This window comes from Diceros bicornis, chromosome 16, assembly GCF_020826845.1.
Source record: "Diceros bicornis minor isolate mBicDic1 chromosome 16, mDicBic1.mat.cur, whole genome shotgun sequence".
NCBI classification, from domain to species: Eukaryota; Metazoa; Chordata; class Mammalia; order Perissodactyla; family Rhinocerotidae; genus Diceros; species Diceros bicornis.
The window spans coordinates 31,182,454-31,199,048 of record NC_080755.1 but is presented as its reverse complement, the minus strand read 5'-3'; the positions used below and the strand labels follow the sequence as shown (position 1 = coordinate 31,199,048).

The 16,595-nt window shown below is 46.8% G+C and overlaps 1 protein-coding gene across 3 annotated transcripts in view; it reads left to right on the top strand.

Moving 5' to 3' along the window:
• The window catches only part of LOC131415382 (CUGBP Elav-like family member 4), a 31,785-nt gene extending 25,999 nt beyond the window's left edge, over nucleotides 1-5,786 (top strand). For 2 of the 3 annotated variants that reach the window (XM_058557025.1, XM_058557024.1), the window contains exon 8: nucleotides 3,485-5,785. The gene's annotated coding sequence lies outside the window, so the exon portion shown is untranslated. Of the gene's footprint in view, nucleotides 1-3,484 lie in introns of all 3 variants that reach the window. The other variant, XM_058557027.1, reaches the window with a different exon arrangement.
• The last annotated feature ends 10,809 nt before the right edge of the window (nucleotides 5,787-16,595 follow it).

The following is a 16,595-nucleotide window of genomic DNA, read 5'->3' as shown; positions in this document are numbered from 1 at the left end:
GACAACTCAAGGCGGAATAATTTGATGATGCTTGACCCAGAGATGAGCTCAGCCTCAACCACTTAGGGCTCCACCAGTAAAGAAGGCAGCTCAGAGCCTGTAAGATGGGTCAGTCTGGAAAGCTGTACGTCGGGGGGTGTTGGGTATAGAGGGATGGAGAGGGAGGAGGTGGAGTAGGGGAGGTCAGCAGAGCAAAGGTGACGGTAGCAGAGACCGGAGACCAGGGCCATGGCACTCCCCTCTCTGGTGGACTGTCCTCTGTATTACCCACCCTGCAGGTGCCCCACAGCCCTCCATGGGGGCCTTCCATGGGTCAGAGCTGCGCGGCTTCTAACGGCGTCACGTGCCCAGAAGCAGCCTCACTTGGGCCACCTTGGGAGATAAGCAGAGGTTGTGAGGTGATTGTGAAGTGAGATCAGTAGTGTCAAGGCGTTTTTATAGAAGTCCAAGAATGTTGGTGTGATTTACCCTAAATCTCAAAACTAAACATGTTCATTTCCTGAAGGTTCTGAGGAAAGAGGGTTGAGGCAGAGCAGAAGGGGAGAGGATCATAACATCGTACAGTGGGTGCTCTTGCGGTGGAGACACCTTCCTGGGGATGGCAGCCAAGGTGGGGCCTGAAAGGGTGGGAGGGCTGAGTTGCTGTCGGTGTGGACTGTACTCTGGCAGCAAAGTGTGTCATGGGTGGACCCCACGGATACAACAGTCACTTAGCCAGCCTCTGACCTACCCGGCAAATCAGGGCCACCCTGACGAGTGGCCCCTACTGGTCCACAGGCTGAAGCCACAGAAGGCTGGGGGGTGAGGAGAGCTCGGCCCCTGGGGGAGAGAGAGAATCAAGGGTCATATAAAGCAGAGAGCGTGCTCTCTCGTCTGCTTGCCGGCCACGGTGGTTTGAGGGGCTGTTTTATTTTTTTCTGGCCCCCTCACCAAACTGCCCATGCTCCCCTCCTTTTCCCAACGCATGATGGATGCCCTAGTGGCCCTGTGTGAGGTTCTGCTACTGTTCACAGTGTATCATGTGTCTGCATAAACAGCCGTGTGTGTGTATGTGTGTGTGTGCTGACGTGCCCATGTTGTTTGTCTGCTGGCTTCCTCCATCCTTTGAGTTCTTTTCAGTTCTCTTATAATTTGACTGCTGTTCTCTCATCAGAGCTTTTAGACTGATGCTGTGGTCTGGTGCTGTATAAGTATTTTTCCTTTTAATTTTGTTTTAACGTCTTCCTTGCCCTTCTTCACCCTCAACCCAACTCTCCCTGCCCTCCCACAGTCCCAACCCCACCCGACCTACCCCTGCCTCTTCCTTCCCCCTTGCCCACACTCTCTTGTCCTCTCTCTCTCTCTACATATATAAATATATATATATAAATCTTTTCTTCTTTTGTCATTCAATCAAATTCCAACAACCCAACCAGGGCCAGTCAAATCCACCACAGTCTCGCGCTGAGCTAGGAATAAAGTTCACGTAATCACATGAGAGTGGAGAAAACAGTCCCCCATCCGTAAGTTCAAATCAACTCAAAGTTCACAGTGTGACATGATGGCGTCATGTAACAAGGCTAAGAATCGGTTGCATGACAATTGCCGTCAAGTTTCGTGGAGGTGCTGTGATTGGAGCGTTTTTCTTGGATGTCGTATCAGTTGATGATTGGCCAGTCATGATCACACGTGCATTTTCTTGACTTTTGTGCTGCCACGATCTTTTTTGCTGTGCTCATTTTCGTTTCGTTCTTGGTGCTTGCAGTGGTTTTACTTTCTGTTGTTTGGTTTTTCTTGTTCAGCGTTTTTTATGCTTCTCTAGATGTCACATAGAGAAAAAAACAAAACAAAAGAACAAAAAAATAGTAAAAATAAAGATGAATTCCGGAATTCTCGAACACAGGATCATTTAACTGTGCAAACCATTATTTTTTTCTTAAAAAATAAGGAAAACATCTTAAAAATATCTTTGCGTGGTTGATTTCCTTGCACTTGAAAATATTGTGATTTTATTTTTTTCTAGAAATTTGGGGGCCTTTTTCAATTGACACTTTCCTAGGTCTGGTCTTTTTCCAGTTAGGCTATTTTAAATCTCGCTTCAAAAGGAAAAACAAAAACAAAAAAACAAAAAAATCTCTACAGTAACAGAATGATAAAAAAAAAATTCTAAACCAAAAAACTAGAGTACAAAGCCAGAGGCTCTGAGAGAGAGCCCAGTAACAATTGTAAGGTTTGTATTGTAGCTACTTCTGCTAAATTAAATGTGGGGAGGGGAGGCGGGGGACTGGGGGTTTGGGAGGGCTTTTTGGTTGGTTTGGAAAAAACAGTCCTGACAAAAGCAAAATGCACCTTTTTGTTTACAACTGAAAAAGGGTCCTTGACAAGTGTTTTTTAATTTTATTATTATTTTATTTGGTGTTGTAATTGTTTAGACTGCTGTGTACGGTTTGCTGTTTGTTGAATCAACAGTGTGAAAAACCTGCCAGCATGGATTGATATACGCATGACGTTGTCCCCTCAACTGGGGGCTTTGCAGTTCTAACTTTCTTGATGTAACCAGTCACCCCCATGTATAAGTGGAAGCTGCTTGCTAGAATGGAGATGAGTCTCATTTGTTAATTCACAATGATTAAGCATTCTCCTTCTGATTCTAGTCAGATCATGATTTTTTTCTTAAAAGCAAAACAAAACACCAAGAAGCCACCATTCAAAACAAAATCGAGAACCGTCTCATTTATTTAAGTTTGATGATTAAATCCGCCCAAACTTCTTTTAGGTTCTCCCATCCCCTCCCTTGAAGTTCTGAATTTCCTCTAAATTCCCTGGCATGTATGAGAAAAATATTATGTGTGTGTGTGTATGTGTGTGTCTATGCATATACATACACACATATTCCTGTATATCCACGTATGTGCAGGTGAATATATTCTACACATATATCCAGATATACATATATATACATAGCCTCGCAAATAGTTGTGGACCTTGAGAAAGGAGCAGTTGGCTGGAAACTGGGCAAGGATTCAACCAAATTTATATCACGGATCTGTCTTTCTTCTTTTCCTCAAGTTGGGGAGGAGTGGGCTGGGCTGCTAGGTTTTTGCTCTCTTGTTTGCTAGGCTTCTGTATACATATTGTATCTGGGCTAGATCCCTCAGAGATCAGTTTAATTATGAATTCACATCCCACAGTCCCAAATTCTTCCCTTGGATTTTAGCCATCCTCCAATCCTAAAGGAACTCAAATCGAGACCCCCCTCTTAACAACTAAAGCTCAGCTCCAGCCTTCACCACTAGGCCTCCCAGTGGTTTCTTACTCTGAATAGAAGAGTCAATTTCTTTTTTATGTATCATGATCATGACTAATTCTCATACTGGTCTCTCCCCTCCCTCCCGCCATCCCCCAGAGCTCCCACCCTAACCCCCGAGGCAGGATCCTTTTGGTGTTTGGATGCATTTTGTGGTTCCTCTCTTGGCTTAATCAGCCCTGATTTTCTTCATTTTAGGGCAGGATGCTGAACGGGCTACATTAAAAAACAAACCTCTCTCTATATATATTTATAAATGAGAACTGTTGGATGACACCTTTGACATATCAGCCAATATCAATCAAGCTGAAGACTCCAGACACTCTCTGTGACTGTAACATTTCTTCAAGGAAAGTATAGCGTCTTTGGAGTTCAGAGGGCACGTGTTTGGGGGAAAATATATGTATGACATAAAGAAGAAGAAGATGAAAAATGAGGAAAAAAAAAAAACACAAAAAAAGGCAACTTTACAAGAAAACTTGAGACCAGATGGGGAGGCTGAAGGGCTGGGACCTGGGAAGAGACGCTGCTTACCGATCCCGGGGCTTTTCCAGCCCGTGGGCGCCTGAGGCAGGCTGGGGCAAGCGTGTGGCGGGGCCTGGTCCCCAGGGGGCGGCTGGGAAGCTGCCACTGAGCATCTCTATCTGTCATTCCTTTAGCTATTTAGGGACCAAAGGACCAAACTTTTTATTGCAGATGTGTAGCTCTATGTCAAATAGAGGGGGAATGGAGGAGAACCTCCTTCCTGCCTCACGGCTGTTCTTGAAACAGCTTAGAGCGATTCTATGAAAAGTGTAATAAAAAAATTAAAAAAAAAAAACACAAAATAGCAAAAAAAAAAAAAAAAAAGGAAAAATAATGCTTCAATGCTTTTAAAACAGCAAGATAATAGTTCTTTGATACTTTGAGAGGCGCTTTGATTACCCTCACTCAAGTCTATGACACTTTCCTATGGTTTTCTGTATTATATGTCTGGATGGAGCTGTTAAGATGAACCAATTGGTGGATATTTGGGGAAAGCAAGAAAAATATTAAAACTCATTAACTGTGAAGTGTGAGACAACAAGGAGGGGAAAAAAGGGACTTACAAGGCAAGATAATTGTTGTGAAAAGTCTGTAAATGCTTCTAACTCTTCCCCCTCTTAAAATCATAATAGTTGTACAGAATTTTAAAAAGGAGAAGTTTAAAATACCTATATAATAGAAGAAAAATTAGAGGAAAGCAAAAAATAAAAAAAAATAAAAAAGGAAAAAAAAAAACCTATAGAAGTTAGCATTACTGCTAAAATCCCAGATGTTGTAGGACTGTACTTTTGTAGAGTTTAGACTGAGCATCAATCCCTTCTCCCCGCGAGTGCTGTCGGACGCCGTTGACCCCGAGGGCCAGGCCGGGCTCCCCCAGACCTGGGGCTCCTGGCTGCCCGCCGCCGGTGGAGGCCGCGCCCTCGGCAGGAAGGCCCGCCGCCGCCGCCCTCGCCTCGCTTCGCTCGGGAGCTGCGCGCGCTCGCCCGCTCTCCGCAAGCCCTCGACACCTTCCGCTTCACTCGCCTTCCATGCTTGCTCCAGAGACTTTCCGGGCAAGGGAGACCTGGGAACTTTCATCTTAAAACAACTAAACAACACACACACACACAAAAACCTTAAACAAGAGAGAGAAAAATAAACAATCTTTGAAGAATTTCTGAAACTGTTTACAAGGAATTTTGAAAAACAGGGATGTTTAAATGATGCCGGCTCTGTTTTTCTGTAAATAAATTTGCATATTTTGTAGGACTTTTAATTGTAATGATAGAGAAAAAAACAAGGAAAACTATTTAATGAAAGCACGATATTTATCTTTGGTAAATGACTTTAGAGCAGTTAAAAAAGACATTGCTTAAAAAAAACTCAGAATCAGAAAAAACACTGAATTATTTAAGAACACATATATTTTAAAGTATAACATATTTATTATAATTTATTTGCACCACTGGGAAGACTTGCTTTGGCGTTCTGCCTTGATACCCTCCTCTCACAGATGTCCAGTTCATCTGGAGGCCAGGAGGCTCTCGGACCTACCATTTTTTTCCTTTTTTGCTTTAGGAGAACAACTCTCTGGTTCCTCTCAGGCCTCCTGCCTTTCCTTTCTTTCTGTCTATTTTGTTGGTTAATTATTATTTTTAAAATTTTCTTTTTCTTTCTCTTGGCTCCTCCTTTTAGGATGTCCAGATGTAAAAAAAAAAAACAAAACAGCTGCAGTTCAGTACAACTGCTCTTTTCACACTCAACTCCCTAAAACTCCTTGTAACCTTCTGTAACTATTGGATGACGCTTTCTCCAGCTTAGCCCTAAATAAAGCACAGTTTAAAAAAAGACTCATCTTCGGTGGTCTGTGCCTCTCGGAATCTCGCCAGCAGTGCCTTGCGGCCCCAAGGCTGGTACCTTGGAAGTAGCTTTGGTTCTTCTCTCCACGGAATCTGTGTGCTACCCAGGCCCTCATACATTTGGAGCCTAAGTAGTATGGAGTGCTTTCTGGGAGGTGATGGGAGCAACAAAAGGAGAAAAACCCTAAGAAAAATCTCTCTCAACTGGTGTGTGTCTCTGAAAGTCTCCATTGCAGACCCATTCTTTTGGTTCCTGGGCAGGGATGGCCACAGTGCCCGATCTCAACAGAAAGTCCCTCTTTCCTCCTTGACAGGAGGAACCTGAGGCCACCTGACCCAAGATGGGGTAGGGGCACAGTGCTGTGAGGAGTTGGGGATGGAGGCGTTGAAGACAGGGACCACAATGAAGGAAGAATGATGAGGACATAGTCCAAAACTTGCCACCGGGTATTTTGCTCTTGGTGCTGCACCTTCCACTGCATTGACAGTTTGCATGGATGGAGGAAACTGAGGATTCTGGATGATGCCCTCAGAGTCAGGGTTCTGGTGGGAGGGGGATGTAGAGGGAGGAGCTTCCTGGAGTACTGTGCATCTCTCTATCATGACAGAGAGAGACGGAGAAATGTCCAAACTTTGAATGCCAGAGGAGATTTGAGAAGGAAAGGTGTGTGTGTGTCGGGGGGGCGCATTTCTAAAGGAGGAAGAACAGGAACTAGGACTTGGGGGAGGGGAGGTGGAGAGGAGGCAGGAGGGAGCAGGTCCTCCTGAGGTGAGAGCCCAGGCAGATGCACACCAGCCTTAAGCCTTCACCTGGCCCTGTCCTGGGACAGACCTTTCTCTCTATCCTATTTCATTACCCCCCCCCCCACCACCACCACATGCACACCAGCCCCAAGCCTTCAGCCCTGCAGCCTGGTCCAGGAATGGGCAGGGTCTTCATCTCTTTCCACTTGAGGGGGCAGGTAAGCTTCATGGTTTCAGTTGCCTGGTAAGGAAGAAGACAAGAGTCCTGGGAGACAAGGGTCTTTGTGCCCTCCTGTGGGAGAGGGGAATGGCTTCAACCCTCATCTGTCTTCTCTGAAGCAGGAGTGGTCGAGAGCAGAGCTCAGAGCCCCAGCTACAGAGTAGTGCCTGGACCCTGTGTTCCATCATCTCCCATCTCTCTTCCCAGGGCTCATACTAGCCTGTGCAATGTTAGCCTGGGGAGAAAAGGCCTTTATACATCAGGAAATGGGGCAGGCCTTCAAGCCTTGACTTAAATATGGAGACGGTTGCAAGATGAGACCCTCACTGTCCCCTAAACTAACCTACACCTCCCCTGCCCACCAGGCTGCAGCATCCGGATGACAGCCTGCTCTGCCCGTTCTGGGGATCTTATGGGGAGCTGGACTTCTTGGAAGAATTCACTGCAAGGGGCTGGATGTCACACTGGGCGTTATGCTACCCTGTGAGGAATGCAAAGGGATTTTGTAAGGAATTATCCCAGTTTTGAGCCTTAGACAATTCAAAACTGTGTTTTCTGTTGAACATTTGTAGTCAAAAGGCGATGAATCTACCAGAGGATGACAACCTCAACAACACTTCCTCCTGTCATTCTCTCAGACTCCAGGGAGCCTCACTGGCTTCCCCAGACCTCTCCTATTCCCTTGTCTCTACCTCCGCACTGTGACCCTTCTCTCTGGCACAGCCCTCCCCCTCCTCCACTGCTGTCCCCAGGGAGCTGGGCTGTGAAACCGGTCAGCCAATTTTGCTCTGTTCCATGGTTGACTGAGAGGAGAGATGGAAACACAGGGCCCAGATGTGAATATGCCAGTTCTATAAAATAACCCCTTTATTTAAACCATATGCCAAGTGACTAATGTATGCATAGCACATTTAAGAGACAATACAATTTATTAACCCCTAAGGGGGAAAGTCATAGATTCCTTGAAAACTTGCTGAAAACTATCAGGTCACTTTGCATGTGATTACAGGAGTTTGGGGATTCCGCAGCTCATCCATCATCCCCTGATTAAGAAGCCCTGATTTGTGCTGTTATTTAAGAAAACCCAAGACACAATTCTCATTAATTTCTCCTTGTATTCTACGGCTTATATTCCTCTGCTAGTATTCTACCTGCAGTGTGCGATTCTTTCACAGATCTACTTTTAAAAGACGTTTTATTATTAGAAACTCTTTATTTCAAGCATAATGAAAAGTACAGATACTTGCATGAAGAACCCCCCACATACACACCACCTAGCTTCAACATACTGTCAGCTCAGGAATCATTTTGAAGGAAATCCCAGCTATCAAGTCATTTCACTGGTAGATACCTCAGTTTCCCCTCATGTTTTTGAGGCTGCATTGATGCCTAAAGGCTGGCTCTGGCCTGTTGGGGGCACTTGTGGCCTCTCCCAGCCTTCTCCAAGGGTGGGCCTCGCCCCTGGTGTGGCCCCAGGCCTCCCTCCAGCCCCTGTTCCCACAGCTCCTTCAAAGGCCTTTCAGCTCTTCATCTACCCATTTGTACTCATATCTGCTCTCTCACCTTTCTCTTCTCTCCCTTCTCCCTGCCTTTCTGTGTGATGCTAGTATGAAAAGAATATGTTTACTGAGACCTTTCATTTAATAGCTCCTGTCTCCTTCTGGGTTTTTATAAACATCTGACATTTTTCCTGTTCTGAGCTGGATTCCACCCACTCCTGCACACACAGCACAGTACGCTGAGACACAGATGGACCAGAACTTCCCACCCACACAAGTGCCTCCAACTCTTCCATCCACCTTCCAAGTCCTGCTACTGCTGGGCTGGGCAGATCTGCTGCTCCCCCTGGCACGGGGTCTGCAGGGCCAGTGTTTGAATTATGCCAGAGTGGAACCCAAATGAGCATTCCCCACCTGGGTAAGGTGGATAAGGGACATCCGGGCAGTGCACTCAGGGGCCCTGCGCCACCCAAGGTGACAGCATCAGACTTGGTTGCGAATGCCATTTGTCTGTCTTCCCAAATGGAATCCATGCCCAAATAAAAATGATCAGCTACCCTTGATATCCCACCTTTAGTGGACTGTTCACTCCCGGCAGTCAGATGTTCAGTCGCTGCGTACATGAATGAGTGAGTGAAGGAAGGAAGGAAGAACAAACTGCAGGCAACTGCAGGCATGTCCCAGAGAGGTAGGTGTTCTGGAAATGCTTTTTTAAGTAATAATAGCACATTTGGAATAAATGTATAGCCAACCCTCCCTTTCCCCTCAGATGAGTATTTGCAAGGATAAGCTTTTTACTTTATAGCTTCCTCTCTCTACTGCCCCTCCTCCTCCTTCTCTAAGCTGTCCTCCCTTCTTGCAAATCCTCCCTTGGGTTACTTGCCCTCTCCTCCCCACCCACTTCCGTCTCTGGTCTTCATCACTCCCAGATGCCCTGAGGCCTGGCTGGTGAGGGGAGTGGAAGGCTAGACAGCCAGCACAGCCACCCAATCTCAAATTCTCTTCCTTCATGCTAGCCTAACTCCTCCTCTCTTCAGGGAACTTTGAGCATCTCCATCTCTGCTTGCACCCTCTGTAGAGGTCTAACCAGGATTTGCCCAGACCAGGAGGAAGGTGGAGACTAGTGCATCAGAGTGAAAAAGGCATGGGCTTGGATGTCAGACTGGGATGCAAACTCTAGTTCTCTCAAGTACCTTCTGTGTCACTTTGGAAAAGTTACTTAACCTCTCTGAGCCTCAATTTCCTTATCTCTAAAATGGGGATGATAATCCCCCCCAAGAGTTGTGAGGAGTGAGACACAGCCATACACAGCTGTGTCCCACCCCAAGGGTTCTCTGAGTTGTAACTTCCTTACAGTACAGATACTCAGAATGAATAATTCAGGCTCTGATCCCCAGCTCCTTCCCTTTCCTTATTTCCATTCCATTGACAATTCATGTCCGAACCGAACCAAGCTTGAACTTGACACTAGACCACTTTAAGTCATTTTCTCTTAAGTTCAGTCAGCCATGACACTCCCAGAGAAGTCCTGTCGTGTTGAGGTGCACACACCTCTGTCTCTCTCTGCTCATGTTCTTTTCCAGGGGCCCCAATCAGCTGACACTCCTCTGCCCCTTCCTCCTCCTTTGCCCTTTCTTTTCCCAAGAGCAGTCCCAACACCACTGCGGCTGCTGTTCTGTAGCCATCTCCTCCTGGTTCATGTGGCCTCAGGCTGCATATGAATTTGGTCTTTGCATTTAAAAATTATTTATTTTTTTGAATAGGTAACATATCCATATATTTAAAATTTAAAAAGTATGAAAAAGTGTACAATGAAAAGTCTTCTTCCCACTCCCAAATCCAGCCACTCATCCCTCCCCCAGAGGCAGCCAGTGGTACCAGCTGTTCTTGTTTACCCTGCTCTTCAGTGTGTAGATGTGGGGTGCAATGGTGTAAGGAACCCACTGTCATCCTCATTTTCAGTAGGGACACCCAGAGCCAGGCAATGTCATGCCCAGGCTCCCTGAGCTGACCCGGAGGATTCTGAGGAGATGAGCCCAGGCCTGGGGATGCTCAGGACCCCACTGACTGGGTGAAGGAATCAGGGTTTTTCCAATCATACTTACCAGTTGAGCTCTTCTCTTGGAGGCAGGGGTGTAGCCAGCATTTATGGGGTGCTTGCTCTGTGCTAGACACTGTGTTAAGAGCTGCTTAATTATTATCTCATCTGATTCTCACACTGGTTCTCTGATGTAGATATTATTATCCCTATTTTACAGATGAGGAAACAGGCTCAGAGAGGTTAAGTTCCTTATCTAGATGACCCGGAGTGAGGGGTCAGGCCCACGTCTGTCTGCAAAGCTGTGCTCTTCATCTCTACATCCTGTCTCCCTCGGTTGTAAATTCTCTGCACAATGGCTCCCCTCCAACCCTTCTCTCATGTCTCCCGTCTCTTCCCGCCTTCTTCTCACATGCTTTCTCTCAACAATTTCAACAGTACCTTTAAGAAATGGCATCGTCTATATTGACTTATGTACCAGTCCTTTCCTTCCCTCCTCTCCTGGATTATTGGGGCTGGAACTGGAGTTCTTAAAGGTGAGTGAGTGACCAGTTACTAAACGTGTTGCAAATGAGTTTATAATTCTCCCTGCCTGGTAGCACTTGCTGGTGGTAGGGACAAAAGGGAAAGCATGGGAGGAGAGAGAAAAAACTCAAAGACCCAGTGAGCTTTTATTATTAACAAGGAGAGGAATTAAATAGAAATAAGTGTAATGTTTATTAACATTTTATGCAGCTACCTGAAATTCAAAAACCTTTTGAGCTGTGTCAGCTCTGTTTTCCCCAGTATGCTGAACTCTAGAGAAAACAATAAGCAAATTCTTAAAATCCATGCAAACTGGCTCTCCATCACTCAGAATAAAGGGGAAATTTTAACCATGTCTGAAGGCCCCCACTCCACTAACTGAGGTATGAAGATTCCTCTTGTCTCCAGAGTCTCCACGTGCATCATCTTTGTCGTGGACCCTCCTCCCGGGGCCCGGCGCAGGGGGCTGTGGGCATAGGGGTGGCAGGAAATCCAGTGGACTCAGGTGCTGCCAACCTTGTCTCCCTTCCACTTCCTTCTTGGGGTCCAAAGAGGGGCTTCAGAAGCAAGGCAACTGAAGGCGTGGGCAGCACATGGACTCCATGGACAACCCCTGGGAACTAACATGAGGGCCACTGAGCAGACCCAAACAGCGCCCCACTTCATTCCAGTCCTGCCCAGGGCCTCGGATCCCATCATTAGGCCTTTTTCTTTGGGTTAGACTTGGGCCTCAATTAGTTCTGCATGAAAATTACCTTGGGGTGGTTTTGTTCCCTAACCTGCTCAACCAATATTTATAATGCACATACCAAGTGCCAGCACTGTGCTAAGATCAGAGGGGGAGTGATGAAGACAGCACACACGCAGCCACCTTCCAGGCACAATACAGGTGTGTTATAGGTGTTATTTCTAGTGCTGGAAGTAATTCTGCAAGGTGCTATCATCTTACTTCCCAGATGAACAGTCAGAGGCTTGGGGAAGGTAAGTAACTTGCCCAGAATCACACTGCAAGAAAGTAATGGAGGGCCGGCCCTGTGGCTTAGCGGTTAAGTGCGTGCGCTCTGCTGCTGGCGGCCCGGGGTTCGGATCCCGGGTGCACACCGAGGCACTGCTTCTCTGGCCATGCTGAGGCCGTGTCCCACATACAGCAACTAGAAGGATGTGCAGCTATGACATACAACTATCTACTGGGGCTTTGGGGGAAAAAAATAAATAAATAAAATTATTAAAAAAAAAGAAAGTAATGGAGCCCAAACTCAAAATTAGCTTCACTCCTTCCCCACCATGAGGATCCCTGACAAGCCAAAGGCAAGTGCAGGACAGTGTGATGGGACTGTGCAGGGGGCCTGGGGTAGCCCTGAGGAGGGAAGGCAAGTAGCCCAGACTGGGGAGGAGGAGACACTTGGGCTGAGTGTTGGAGGGTGAGCAGAGGTTAAATAGACCCCAAGGGATGGGGGGGGGATGGAGGAACAAAGGACCTCAGACTTTCTGAAGAACTGCAAGATGTCTTAGGTAGGCGGGGAGTATGCTGGGGAAGACACAGGGCCTTGTTTGTTTAAAAACAATCCACTTACTTACCCATCCTGGCCACTTCACCGATACTACCCCAGTTAATCTTCCCGATAACCAAGGACTCTGTTTTACGGACCAGCTTAAGTGGTGTGCTGAAAGTCACACGGTGCGGCAGAACTGGGGTTTGAACCCAGGTCCCCCATAGTGGATTCCATACTTGTAATCATTGTATTACCTTGGAAGAGGCTGCCTCTTCAAGGTACACGCATAGTGACTCTTCACTCGGAAGCCTCTCCACTGACTGTATTTCCAAGCCTCAAACAAAGACCTGCAGTCTAACTACAGGACAGAAGAGCAGAGACAGGACTGTCCTGGAAAGGCTCAGACCTCTCTGCCTCCATTTCCTCCTCTGTAAATTGAGCAGGTGTTCTGAGTCTCGAGGATTTGGAGCTCTCTGCTAGGTGCTGGGAAGGGGCGGTGAGGAAAAGAAAAGGCAGAGGAGGAACACCATGAATGCCTCAGCCCAGCTGTTGAAATGAGAATCGCCTGAATGGGAGAACTCAGCAGTGTTTTACCCCCTACTTGATTCTGTTCTCCACACTGTGCAGAAGACACTTGCTTTGCCCTGTCCTGAGTGCTAGGTGACCTAGTGCTGAGTACTAGTGCTGGGCTCCAGGCACTCCCTTTAATTGAGAATGACTTGAGAGCATTTTGTGCCTTTAGCACTGAACCCCATGCGTGGCAGACAGTAGGTGCTGAAGGAATAAGAAGAGGTGCAGAGTGGAGGTGTGCCTCCCACGGGCCCCTTCTGAAGCACCCCTGCCTGCCACTCTCAGCAAGGCCCCTCTGCCCACCTTGTCCCAACTCTGACCAGGGATCAGAAGAAAGCCTGATGGTTCTGGTCTTTTCACTAAACTGAGAGCTCCTGGGATGACAGGCATTTGGGACAGGGTCCCCTTGGGGCCTTCAAAGATGGCTTATGGCTACAGATTCTCATGTTATTCCAGATTTCTGACCATTCACATTCTCCCTGCCCTTAGTTCAGGGTCCATCTGCTCCAGGGCAGTCTAGCTCAAACTGAGCACCTCTTCTTAGGACCCCATATTGCCCTCAGAGTGGGGACCACTTCATCGGGCCCTTGTTCCCACTGTTCTGCGTTGCTCTGTGTGCCTGACTCCCTCCCTAGTTGAAGGCCCTGAGACAAGAAGTGAGTTGTCTCTTTTTCCAGTCTCTCTCCCAGCACTGGGCTGGTCAGAGAGGGTAGTAGGAACACAGCACAGAACTAAGGATTTCACTGGACTGTGCCAAATCGTCCTTGGATGCTTAAACTAGGGGGTGAAAAAGGTAGATGAGAAATGACATTTACATAGTATCAAAGTTTCCCTCCCCCACCCCTCACAAGATACTTACAAATGACAAAAGGAAAGTTAGTAATTGTTACAATGGAGAAACTGGCACCTTAACCAGATGATCAAAGTGAGTATCACCTAGAATGAAAGAAATCGCTCTCAGGAGCCTCCTCATATCATGTATTGAGAAGGACACAGCATCACTTAGTCTTGCTGAAAATGCATAACCTGAATTTAATCATAAGAAAACATCAGACAAACTGAAATTGGGGAACATTCTACGAAATAAATGGTTTGTACTCATCTAAGGAGACATGACAACTAAATGCAACTGTGATCCTGGATTGGATTCTGAGTCAGAATTATGTTTCTTTTGTTAAAAAGATAATTTGGCAAATTTTAAATAAGGTCTATAGATTAGATAATGGCACTGTATTAATATTAATTTCCTTATTTTGATCATTGTACCGTGGTTATATAAGAGAATGTCTTTTTTTAGGAAATACATGCTGAACTGTTTGAGGAAAGGAGTATTATGTCTGCATTTACTCTCAAATATATCAGAAAAAAAGTAATATGTGTATTTATATATGTGTGAGAAAGAGTGAATGATAAAGCAAATGAGTTAAAATGTTAACACATGGGAAATATGGGTGAAGAGTATACAAGAATTCTTTGTATTATTTCCAAAACTGTTCTGTAAGTCTGACTTCAAAATAAAATGTTTGGAAAAAAAGTGTGGCTGGTTTGAAGCTTAGCTGGGTCAGCCTGGGTAGAGCTGTCAGCCTTTTGGACTGGGCATCGCAGGGATCAGTTCTCCCCAGTTTTTCCCCTGGAAACGTGCCGGGAACCTGAAAGGAGAAACCCTCGAACGTGGACATGAAGTGGGTGTCATGGGCAGCGTGGTTTGTGCCTGCAGCCCACTAGGAAATGCTACCAGGCCTGGCTCCAAGACAGCTGGGAGTGCCTGTTCCCATGCCCATCCCCGGGAGCAGCCTGACTAGCAAAACAAGAAAACAATATTGCCTTTAGTTCTGAAAAAAAGAAGGGACAGATTTGAAAATACCAGAGGTGTGGAGTGGACAGTGGGGCAGGGAGGGGGAGAAGGAAGGGCGTGAGCAGCCCACAGCCATCCCTTATGGAAGCAGGTGGCCACGTGGACCACAGCTCGGGGGGCCCTACCTGGAATGGCTCTTGGCTGTCTGCTCCTCACAGTTTCAAGGCTGGGGTCTGGAGAGTCAGTGCTGTTGAGGCAGAGTGGCCTGAGAAGCCAGGACCCTGCACAGGGGGCGAGGTGATGGTTCTGACACAGTCCCAAATCTGAGGAAGGCAGTCCAGGCTAGCGGGAGAGACAGAGGTAAACGGCATTCTGAAACTGGGGTAAGCGTGGCAGTGGGTGCTCTGCTGGAGGCTGAGGAGGGAGCCGGGAGCACTGCCTGAGGTAGTGACATGCAGCAAGTATGCAGCAATGGTTGGGAGCTGGCAGGCCTAGTTTTGCCTGGCTGTCATAGAATCCCCGGTTCTCCATGCTTCATAGGGGCCCACGGCCCCTTGCCAGCCTTCGGATAAATTATAAAAGCACCTGATGTGTATAAAGTGCTTTGCAGTTGTTTACCCTGCAGGTCATGAGCATCCTTTCATTGGATCCCCACACAGCCTGTGAGCCAGGCAAGGCAGGTGTGCATAGGTGTGCTGTCTACATTTTTCAGATAGAGGCACTGAGTTTGCATGGTGAAAGGACTTGCACAATGTCACATGGCTAAGGTGGCAGAGCAAAGACTTGAACCTAACCCTCTGACAGAGCACTAGGTAAACTGTAAACTGTGCCGAGTTATGGCATCTATGTGGTCTCTTTTCACTGGGCCCTGCTGCTCCTTCAGGTTTAAACAGCAGGCTTAGCATTCAAGGCTGTCCATGAGCTCACTCATCTTGAGGCCCCCTCTCTTCATGCCTTTGACATGTTGCTCTTCTGTCTGGAGCATCCTTCCTTCCCTGCCTTTGACCAGGAAAAAGGTCTCATCTTCTGGGAAAATTCTGATTGAAGTCCCCCTCCCAGGGACTGCTGTTCAGGCCTCTGTGACTGCACTAACCTCCAGGCACTCTAGTTGCAGCTCGACATAGTTCCTGTATGCTGCTGGAGGTCAGGAACCATGTCATTGGATTTTGCCTAGTACATAGTGGACAGTCGAAAAATGCTTCCAAGTTTACTGAAGATCAGTGATTCCTGAATATTTTGGATTACAGATTCCTTTGAGAATCTGATGAGAGCTATGCATCCTCTGGTCCAGGTGAGCATCCAGGTGAGGAGTGAGGCGAGAGACAGGCGATAAGAGAGGGCTGTATGCAGGGCAGCTCCCTACCCAGACTGACGCTTTTGGAAGGGATTTCACATCATGGGAAGAGTTTTCATTTCTGACAGAGCACCAGTCCAACACCTCCCCATGGACAGGACAGGACAGAAGGCCTCTGGGTGCCTGGCCCTATTTCTCCACTCAAAGGCTCTTCTGAAGCTTGGCTGGGAGATTTTGGGGGTGCACCCCTAGAAGGCGGCCCCTGCTGTGATTGCACAGGCTGCTCCTCCCAGGAGGCGAGAGGCAAGCAGAAGGGCAGGGAGAAGTCCTGCTTGGGGTCACTGCTCCCAAGTCCCTTCTTGGATGCATTGCTATTCAACTTTTTTTTTTTTCTGCAATGCAGTAAATCTCCTTCTATTATTCTCCAAGTTGATATAGTAAGCTGTGTCATTTTGAGAAGAAATACATAATGGTATATTAGAGGAATCATGGATCTCCTCATTCATGCTTAGAAAAAATTTATTACAATGTAAGAAAGTCTGAATAACATGAATTTATTATAATGATTTAACACTTCTGCACTTGAGTTAAAAATGCCCCTCCATAAATAACTGTCCCTGGAAAACATAGCAAATTTACACAGTTGACCGTTTCCCAATGTTATATAGATCCAACGAGCTTAAATCACCTCCAGCTGGGAGGAGAACACTGAAAACTGGGGCTTGGAATCTCATCCTACCTCAACTGGCAGCAACAAGAGGCACAAGA